Genomic DNA, 11,262 nt, shown 5'->3' with positions numbered 1-11,262 from the left:
ATTTAAAGATCTTCATAGGTATGGATTTTACTTCCAACTTGTATCCTTAGAACAATAATGAGTATCTTGTTTACATATGCCTTTTAGGCGTGTGCAGTTGCGTGCTCTTCATCCGTCCTTTACAGGGACAGAAATGAGACCCAAGGGGGCAGAGTTTGCACCATGGTGTCAGGCCCTGGCCCAGCGCCTGTCCCCTTGTCTAGAGTTGTATTTCATCATTTAGGTCTGTTAGGAGGGTCCTTAATTCCACACTTTCACCTACTTTATTTATAAATGGATTATTGAAGCCTTTATCCATAAAGCCTTTATGGATAAAGGCTTCAATGATAACAGCAAAAATATTAGAAGAGTGGTCAGAAACAAAGAGAGAGGTAAAGAAAAGATTAACAATGAAGCCAGGTATAAACACAAACAATAAGGAGGGGAGGGGCTGATTAGAAATAGGATTCATAACTTAAAAAAGAATGAGAAGTGGTCAGTAATTCATATAAATGTGGAAATACAGTGAGTATATAAGGGGGCATAGAGGGCAAGTGGCTATAGCAAACTTTTTAAGTAAGCACATGAGAAATGAATTGCTAACCTGTGAAGAGGAATGGAGCTGGACAGTATGATACATTGAATGACGAGGCTTTGCCTGCCCAACAGGAATATCTTTGTGAAAGTGTGAGCATCCATAGTTAATTAAGTGCTGCAAGGAAAGCCCGATGATGACGCTATACTTGTGTCTACAAAGATACATTACAGTTAACAGAGTAGCATAAACTATTTGAATGTCTGGATTTATGATGAGGATGAAAGAGCTAAAGGATAGGGCTCAGCCCTCAGGTGGTCTGTAACCGAGAAAGCCTATCTGTGGCAGATAAGACTATTGTTCTCAATTCTTCATGCACTTCTGAATCCTACTTTAGAATTATCTACTCACATCCTTCACTCTTTGTCTTCGAAGTTCCCCCTACTAAAGCAAGCATCCCATCCTGCTCTCCACTACAGGCTTGGATGTATGACTTTTGCTTTTGTCAATGTGAAGGTAAGGATGTGACACTACACCAGTGCTGGGTCAAGGCCCTAAGAGACGTCATGCATATCTGCCCATATGCTTATATCTCTTTGATCTCCATGAGAAAAGCGGATCCCAGAGAGCTTCTGACCCTTCAACACAGGCCCCTGAATGAGACACGTGGAGTACTGAAACTGACTGAAGCCTGAGGTCAAGCCAAGCTCAGATGCTGCACTGATGCCAGTTAGCGAGGAAAATAAATGCTATTATAAATCATGCATTTGGGGAGTGGAGGTTATGAAGTGTTACTGTTGCAGTAGCTAACTTATACAATGCCCAAAGGACTGCTCTAGCTCTCACCTCCTGTCCCTGTAGAATAGTATATCCCCAATGATCTCCAACTGACTGACTTCATGTCTCAGTTCTATAACTTTCTGTCTCTGTGACTATGAGCAAGCTATTTAAACTTTCTGAGTTGCAGACCCTTTATCTGTAAACGAGGAGTAGTAAAGTTGTGAGAAGTAAAAGAGATGATGAATGAGAAGCACATAGTAAATCTTCAATAAATATTAACTGCTTTATCACTAGTATTGTATTATTATTATAATGCCTACCACCATTCAGACTTTTATCAATGAAAACATGATTTCTTCCTTGGCCGTATTTTAGTAATTTTGAACTTTCTGGGAAGCATGTGTCACACCAGCTTCTTGCCCTAATCTTCCCCATCTGAAAACTCCTCTCAGATTCTAGGCTTGAAAGCAACCTCAGAAGGTATCTCCTATCAAAGCCAAAGCAGACTAGGATTGAGGATGGGAGGAGGGGATGGCCTGGGTGTGGGGGGAGTGGTCAGGGGAAAACGTTGACAACTGTACTTGAACAACAATACACAAAGAAGGTATCTCCTATCAGACTCCTGCCACCTTCCATAGGTAGAAAAGGAAGGGGGCCAGAAGGAGAGGAAGAATAGCCAGATCTCCGTTTTTACATCTAAATGCTATGTCTTCTCAGATAATTTACTCCGTCTGCACTCGGATCTCAGGTTGGCATTATCCCTGAGACCCTGGCGCACAGAGATACCCTTCGGGGAGCCTCTAGGACTTCGGTGAAGTCTATTCTCAGTTGATCAAACTCAGTTCACCTGCACAAGTGCGTGAAGCTTTAAGCAAGCTGAAAGGTGTTCAGTGGGTAAACTAATTTCTGAGAAAGTTTCTTTTCTATAAAGCAAATAGTTTAATGATGAAGTGACTATAAACATTATGGAAGGCAAACCCCATGAGTACAGAGTAAAATACAGTCTTGGGATGTCAGCCTTCCAAATGGGGCTGTAAATTTCCCCAACTGTGATCGAAGTCACTTTTACTACCATAGTGCTTCCATATGGAGAGTTATGGGTAGTACTCTTCATACTCCTTGAACTAGAGGTCGGGCCTCCTAGGAGAAAGAGGAACATCTCTTGAAAGATATTTAGGGGACCCTTGAGTCCCAAGGTGACATGACTACACTGAATTCTTAGATACACATTTAGAGAGAAGACTTTTTTATCTGCTTGACATCTCCAGCTATAAAGAAAATGCCAGCGAAAAAACAATTCGCATAAATATTTTAAGTGTCACAAGTGCTCCTGTAGAAATATCTATGCCCACAGAGAATCCTTAGAGAACAATATGAGAATGAAGAGCTTTGGGTTTTGGTTGATTTATTTTGTGTTTTAAAATTTGGCACCTGTCTCAGTGCCAAGCTCTAAAACAGTGTTTCTCAATCTTTTTAAATTATCACCCTTCCTTCTCTTCTTTTTATTCCATGAACGCCTCCTCTCCTCCAAAATATTAACTCTACAGGCATAACACATATACACTGGATCTACACCTATGCTTTATTAAAATATAGTAAATTTTCCTGCCCTTACCCCAAGGACGAGAATTTGTAGCCTTAGGGTTTATATCACTCTCCCTGTAAACACATACTTGAAACAGAGCACAATGCACAATTCATATATTTAAGCCAAATCAAGTAATAATTGTGATTCAGTCTGGAATATATACTTTATATTATTTTATAATTCATTAAGATGAATTTCTGAATCTTTTTCTGTCCATTTATTTATAGAATAAGAATCTATAACCTTTCCATTACTTACTAATGACATTTCTGGAAGACTCTAAGCATAAGAATTAAAATCTCTAAAATGAGATCAATAATCTTGGACTCACATGTGGTGATATTTATCAATTTAGCATAATTCGGTAATTTCCCAGAATGATGAGAGGTGGGGGAATACTGAATGACTTAGCTACTTCATCGATTAGATAGTTTTATTCATCTTGATCATACTGTCTTATTAACCTTGAAGATCTAGAGACATTTGTCAGCTGATTAAGTACCAAACATTTATTCGTCTACCGGATAATACCACAATTTCCACATAAAGAGCTGTCTCTACCCACTGTGTGCAGAGAAAGTAACTGGTAAATGCGGGTGCCTCATACAGGTGCCTTGTTTTCCTTGCAGAAGGAGAAGAGCCTAAGTTTTCTCCTCACCTCAGAGGAAAGGCACAGGCATTTAGCCAACAAAGCACAGTCTTCTACAACTTTGAACGTCAAACAAATAAAACAGTTAGAAAGAAACATGTGACATCTCTGCTATGGGTGACTCAGAGCAGACTGTTGCCACTCTCACATCCACTGGGACAACTGCTCTCTGCCTTTCTGGAACTAGCCTAGCTTTTCACCACTTTACAAGCACAAGCACTACCTTCTTTTAATTCAATAGTTAACTCTTTCTTTCCAGCATATTTTTTGTTAAGCTATCCAGTACTGTTTTCTATTTCCCAAGGCCAAGAAATTCTAAGAGCACCAGAAATTTCGAAAACAATGGGTTGGTCAGTTATTTTGGTAAGTCTTAGGAGAAGATTCCAGAACTATGTCCAATATAGTAGCCATTAACCATATGGGGTTATTTAAATTTAAAAGTATCACTCTGGATAGGCATTTTAACAATATTAATTCTTCCAATTCATGAACATGGTGTGACTTTTCATTTACCCATGTCTTCTTTTATCAATATTTTATAGTTTTCAGTGTACAGGTCTTTCCCCTATTTTGTTAAATTCATTCTTAACTATTTTATTGGTTTTGATGCTATTATACATAGGATAGGTTTAATTTCCAAATAGTTTGCTTTTCGTGTATAAAAACAGAATCGATTTTTTCATGTTGATTTTGTGCTCCTCAGCTTTACTAAATTTGTTTCCTAGTTCTAATAGTACCCAAGTAGACATACAGGTGCGCAAGATCAGGAATCACAAGGAAAAGGCAAATCAAAACTGAAATGAGATATCATGCCACACCTGTGGGAATGGCTACTATCACAGGAACAAAAATATAAAACCCACCAGTGGCAGTGAAGATGTGGAGAAGAAAAGGGATTCCTTTTCCTATATATCAGTGCTGCCGTAAAAAAGGAAGGAAATCCTGCCATTTGCAACAACATGGATGGACATGGAGAGCATCAATCATGCTAAGTGACATCAAACAGGCAGAAAAAAGACCAATGTTGTTTGATCTCACTTATATGTTGAATATGAAAAATAAAACCCTAACTGCTAAGTATTTAAAATAGATTTGTGGTTACCAGTGGTGGAGGGTGGGTGAAGTGGGTTAAGGTGGTCTTCCAGGGACAAGATAAATAACCCTCCAGATATGATGTACTACAGGGTGACTATAGTTGACAGTTCTGTATTATACATTGGAAAGTTAGAAGACAGTAAATCTTAAATGTTCTTATCACAAGAAAAAAAATGTGTAATTATGTGTGGTGACAGATGTTAACTATATTTATTATGGTGACCATTTCATGATATATCCACATATCAAATCATTATGTTGTACACATAAGATTAATAGAATACTATATGTCAATTTTATATCAATAAAGAAAAATAAACTCAAAATAGGTTAAAGACTTAAATATATAACCTAAAATTTTAAACTACTAGAAGAAAACATAGGGAAAAGGGCTTCTGTACATTGATCTCAGTAATAATTTTTATCAAATATCAACTCAAGAGAATAGCCAAAAATAGTAAAAATGGACAAATAGAATTATATTCCACAAAAATAGTTCTGAACAGCAAAGAAAGTAATTAACAGAGTTAAGGAACAACCCATTACATGGGAGAATATATTTGAATACTATACATATAAAAAGGGGTTGATATCTTAATTACGTGGGTGTGCAAAAGTAGATTTACAATTGTAATACAAATAAATAGATAATAAATAATAATAGAGAAATAAACTGCATTTGATGTACTCATAATTGTAAACCTACTTTTGCCCATCCTGTATATAAGAAAATCAAACAATTCAATAGCTAGCAATCAAATAGCCCATTTAAAAACTGAGCAAAGAATATGAACAGACATTTCTCAAAAAAAGACATAAAAATGGCCAACAGGTATATGAAAGTGTGCTCCACATTACTCATTATCAGGGAAATTCAAATTCAATCCCCAATGAAATACCACCTCATACCTGTTATGATGACTATTATAAAAAAGATAAGAGATGGCAAGTGTTGGTGAGGGTATGGAGAAAAGGAACCCTTATACACTGTCAGAGGGAATGTAAATTGGTACAGCCATTATGGAAAAAAGAACAGAGTCTTCCACAAGTTCAAAGTAGAACTACCTTATAACCCAGCTGTCCACTTCCGAGTATATATATAACCAAAGGAAATAAAACCAATATTTTGAAAAGATATGTGCACTCCTGTGTTATTTACTCAAAATAGCTAGGATATGAAAACAACCTACATGTCCATCTATGAATGAACAGACAAAGAGCATGTGATAGAGTTAAAGATCTAGATATAGATATATAAAATGAAGAATTATTCAGCCTTAAATAAGTAAGGAAGTCTTTTCATTTGCAAAAATGTGGGTTAACCTGGAGGACTTTATGCTAAGTGAAATAAGCCAGTCACAAAAAAAAATACTGCACAATCTCACTTATACGTAGCATCTATGCAAGTAGAAATCATAGAAACAAAGAGGAGCATGATGGTTGCCAGGGACTGGGATTGGGAAAGAGTGCAAAGGTTCAGTCATGTAGAATGAATACTTTCTAGAGATCTAATGTACAGCATACTGTCTTTGGTTAATAATATTATACTGCACATTTGAAATTTGCAGTACAATTGTGGTACAAAGTGTACCACAGCGCACGCATACACACAAATACACTAACTATGTGAGGTGATGGAAATGTCTATTAGTGTGATTGTGGTATGCATTTCACAAAATGTGTATGTGTGTGTGTGTATTTACAAATACCGAGGTCTGTCCAGAAAAAGTCCAACCATTTTTAATATAATGAGAATGGTTTGCACAACATCATTGTAACTTGGCAGCCGAAGGACAGTGGACTGGAATGCTCATGCATGAACAATGATGACTTCACTGTACCAGCCAGTGGGGGTGGTAGATACCGTTGAGTGAGCCAGTGTACTGTGTGGCCGTCACATCCAAAATTACTGAGTGAGTAGAGCAACGATTCTGCATCAGATTTCTTATTAGAGTTAAATATTCCTATGCAGAATCTATTGGGATGATTCAGAAGGCTACAGCTATGGCCAACTGGTGACTGGCAGCTTCATCACATCAACGTGCCCACTCACACATCACCTGTCTTATGCAGGATTTTTTGGTAAAACATCTAATCACCCTGGTGACTCAGCCTTCCTACAGCCCAGATTTGGCACCCGGCAATGTCTGGCTTTTCCTGAAACTAACATTACCTTTGAAGGGAAGCGATTTCAGTTTGCTTCTAGCAATTATACTTAAGAACAATAAAATAAAAAATAAAAATAAAAGAAAGGGAGGAGATTTCAGACCATTGATGGAATTCAGGAAAATACAACAAGGCAGTTGATTGCAATTGGGAGAATTGTGTGAGGTCCCAAGGTGCCTACTTTGAAAGGTACTGTCTTGTGTATAATGTTACTTCAGTAAGTGTCTTTATTTTTCATAGTATATGGATGGATACTTTCCAGAGAGACCTCATATATCAAAAAAATTTATTGGGTACCTTAAATATGTATGACTTTTGTCAATTATATCTCAATACAGCTAGAAAAATATAAATTATATTAAATTAAAATTTAAATGTGGTTCAATTGCCATGGATATATTTTAAGAGCTCAAGGGCCACATGTAGGCAGTGGCCAACACACTGGATAAGACTCAAAGAACATTTCATCATCACGGAAAGTTATAAAGGAGAGTGCTGAACAAAAATGCTCATGACCCATGATGAAAAATGAGAAGCAGTATCAAGAAATCCTCAGAGATAAATAAAAATTGGCTTGTGAGAATAGGATCTATCATTGCCAAGATTTACTCACTGTGATGAAATCTCTGGAATAAATGAGTGTAAGTCCAGCACAGTAGCTGGTACATGATAATTCTCAATCAGTATGCACTGAATTAATAGCCGTTGTGTCGGAGCTTCCCAAGCTGGGAAGATGAATAAACCTTCCATCTTTGCTGCTCTGACCCTTTTGTTATTCACCTCCCTCAGGGCATTTGGAAGAAATTAAGGGAACCAATAACACCTCTGAGGTGTCTGAGAAACCCTGAAATGAAACTATACATATGAGTGCTTTGACGGACATAATACAACACCACTTGCAATGTGTTCAATGGATGTTTAAAGGCGTTAATTTTTAAAAGAGGTTAAGGATCCCAGTAATGTTAGGGAAAGTCTATGCCAAACAAATGTGGAAGGTAATAATTTTGAGATGTGAACCAGCATCTTTCTCTCCAGACAGCAGGTTGTCTGCCTCCCACTCCTGGGCTGCTCCAATTAAAGCCGCTGTTCTTTGCTGTGTGCAGTGCCTTAGGAAGGGTGGCGCAAAGCAGAGAAAATAGCTGCCATCCTACGGTTGGTTTCCAAAAATCTAAGTCTTAGAGGAAAGACAGAATGAAGAAGGCAAAAACAAATGCTTTGGGAGAAATATTAGTAGCGAGAGCACTGCCTACAATCTTCCCTCCACCCACTCAAGAAAGATGATTTTCTGGACGGGAGGAGGAAGGAGAGGTGGAAAGAGTTGGTAAGAGCACAGACATGGGTGATTTCAGGAAAGAGGGGGCTCTGAACCTCTCCATGGAAGGTTTAATTTCCAGAGATGAAATGTCTGTGTAGTTTGCTGAGTAAGTCTGTCTCCGCAGAGGACTGCTTAGGTAGCCTCACAGAGAGCTCTCTGTGCTAGCACAGCAGAGTTGCATGAGCTACACTTAGCCTAGAGGGGATAGAGGGACCATGGGACCCAATAAAAGCCAAACGGACAGAAATAAACATTGCTCTGCCTTCACCGAACAAGCAGGGCCAGGTAGAATGAAGGACATGTCAGAGGACGCTTTACACCAACAGATTTTTAAGAGGGCAGAGAGGCTCTCAAGCACAGTAAGCCCCATGTTGGCTGTCCCTGTCTGCAGAGGGCTTGGGAAAGCATCATTTGCTGTGAACTGGAAGGAACAGATAGTTTGCAACTACAGGAGGTAAGCAGTTCCCCATTTTCTAAACACTGTTTAGAGAATCATGCTTGGGCAGGAACCACTGCACACATCATGGATTATGAACCAGGAGAGAGATCTCTGCTCTTGCTGCTAAGCCTTACGTAGGACTCACATGTAAGCAGCCTTGCCTATCGGGTGCTGATTGCTTAGGGGAGAATCACGAAATGCTGGGAGCTCTGTTTCCTTGGAGCATCTCGGAACACACTCACAAAAATGCTTCTTTGATCAAACAATTTTCTCCTAACAATTAAGCTTAAATCAATTTATCGACGGAACACAGTTTTAAGGGGAATTGGAGGCAAAACTACAAGTGATTTTGGAATATGGGTCACTGCAATGGGTGTGGGCCACATAGGCCAGTACATCAGTACTGTCCTACCAATCAGAGCAAGCCTGATGCTTCTTCGATCCCATGCATGTGGGAGGAAAATGGCACAAAATGAGGTTGGAACAGAAGAATAGAACCAAAAATGGGGGGGAAAGTGGAAACAGTAAAGTCTAGGGAATAAGGTTTTGAGGCAATTTGGAATCATACGAATTTTGACATACACCTGTACTCTGATCAACAAGCGGAAAAATTGAGCTAAATTTTAATTTTAAAAATAACTATATACTTACTGTAAATATGAAAAATGATCCATGCCCAAAGAAGCCATTGCATAATAGGATTTTATTAAAATTAGACATTATTTAAAGTGATTGTTTAAGAAAAATCTTATGATGACCTAGAAATTACTTGTTATATTAATTTTTTAATTAAATTAACTGTATGCATGGTAGGACCACAGTTATATAAAATTACTATACATACGTATATACAAAAATAAAGAATATATATTTGAAAATTAACAGCAGCTATCTCTGGGTAGGGCTAGTGTTTTAAATGTTCTATATTTCTAAATGTTCCTAATTTTTAATAATAATTACACATTGTTTTGATAATGCAAAAATGAACTTTTCTTAAAACACTATCTGCACCCTTAATGATTTTAGAGTTAAGACATTAATTAGGCAAAACTTAACTAGGTCTGACATGATTAAAATTTAATTTTGAATAATGATCCATTTACTCTCCAGGTTATATAATATTAATTACGCTCAATTTATTCACCTTTTTACTTAGCCATCCATTTCTCACTTTTTCTCTTGTTCAATTATTTATGTTTAAAGAATGCTTCATGACAGTGGTCAGCAAACTCTAGTCCACCTACTTTTTTATGGCTTATTAGCCAAGGATAGTTTTTATAATTTTTATTTTTTTTTAAATTTTTGAGACATCAAAATTATATGAACAAGAAGATATCGCCTCATACCTATCAAAATGAATATCGTCAATAAATCAACCCACAACAAGTGTTGGCAAAGATGTGGAGAAAAGGGAACCCTAGTGCACTGTTGGTAGGAATACAGTTTGGTGCAGCCACTGTGGAAAAAGCTATGGAATTTCCTCAAAAAGTTAAAAATGGAACCTCTATATGACCCAGCAATTACTTCTGAAAATACATTCAAAGAAACCAAAACACTGATCTGAAAGAATATATGCACCCCTATGTTCATAGCAGCACTATTTACAATAGCCAAGATTTGAAAGCAGCCCAAATGTCCATCAGTAGATGAGTAGATAAAGAAGATGTGCTACATTTACACAATGGAATACTACTAAGCCATAATAAAGAAAGAAATCTTACCTCTTTTGACAGATGAATGAACATGGAAAGTATTTTGCTAAGTAAAATAAGCCAGTCAAAGAAAGACAAGTACCATATGATTTCACTTATATGTGGGATCTAGCCAACATGATAAAGTAGAAACAGACTCATAGATAGAGAACAGGCTTACAACTGTCAGAGGGCTGGTGGTTGGGAAGCAGGGTAACATAAGTAAAGAAATTAAGGAAAAACAACAAAACTCAGACACAGATAACAGTATGGTGGGTACCAGAGGGAAAGCAGGTGAGGAGAGGTAGAAGATGGTAAAAGGCTAATATGTGGTGGTGGAAGTAGACTTGACTTAGGGTGGTAAACACACAATACAGTATACAATGATGTATTATAGAATTGTACACCTGGAGCCTGTATGATTTCATTAACCAATGTCACCCCAGTAAAGTCAATTGGAAAAGAAAACAAACAGATTTTTTAAAAAAGAAAGAAATTTGTATGAAATTCAAATTGCCTCTCTAGGTCCCTCTTTCCTCATCTCCAAAAGGAAGAAGTTGGTCCAAAATATTTTTTGTTAACATTTAAAATTATATTTTTTATCACAGTTTCAGAGACACACAGCACACAGAGACAGCCAGAGTTGGCACTCGGGCTCACTGCATCGCCTAAAACAGTGCTGGCCTCCAGGGAGATCTCAAGGGAAATGAAGTGCTCTATCATTAGTTCTGAACTTCACCCTTGAAATGCTCCACCTAACGCTCTGATACAACTGAAACACCCCCGGCTTCCTGTGTCAAACAAATCAAATTAAGAGCATAACTGAAGGGACATTTATAATTTTCAGACACAGTGCCTCAAACTTTAATGAAACCACCTGAAACTGCTTTCTACCTTAAGTACATATGCATTTATTTCAAAGCTTTATATATCTAGAAATTGACCAGGCCAATGATACTGAAGGCCCATCTCCAATTCTTAGGCATTAAGAACGATAACAGAATTTTCTAGTGCCTCCAGCTACC

The sequence above is a fragment of the Sturnira hondurensis genome, unplaced genomic scaffold (assembly GCF_014824575.4).
Source record: "Sturnira hondurensis isolate 20B ecotype Veracruz unplaced genomic scaffold, ASM1482457v3 Scaffold0002638, whole genome shotgun sequence".
Taxonomy (NCBI): domain Eukaryota; kingdom Metazoa; phylum Chordata; class Mammalia; order Chiroptera; family Phyllostomidae; genus Sturnira; species Sturnira hondurensis.
The sequence above is the reverse complement of the archived record's forward strand: the minus strand, read 5'-3'. Positions refer to the sequence as shown.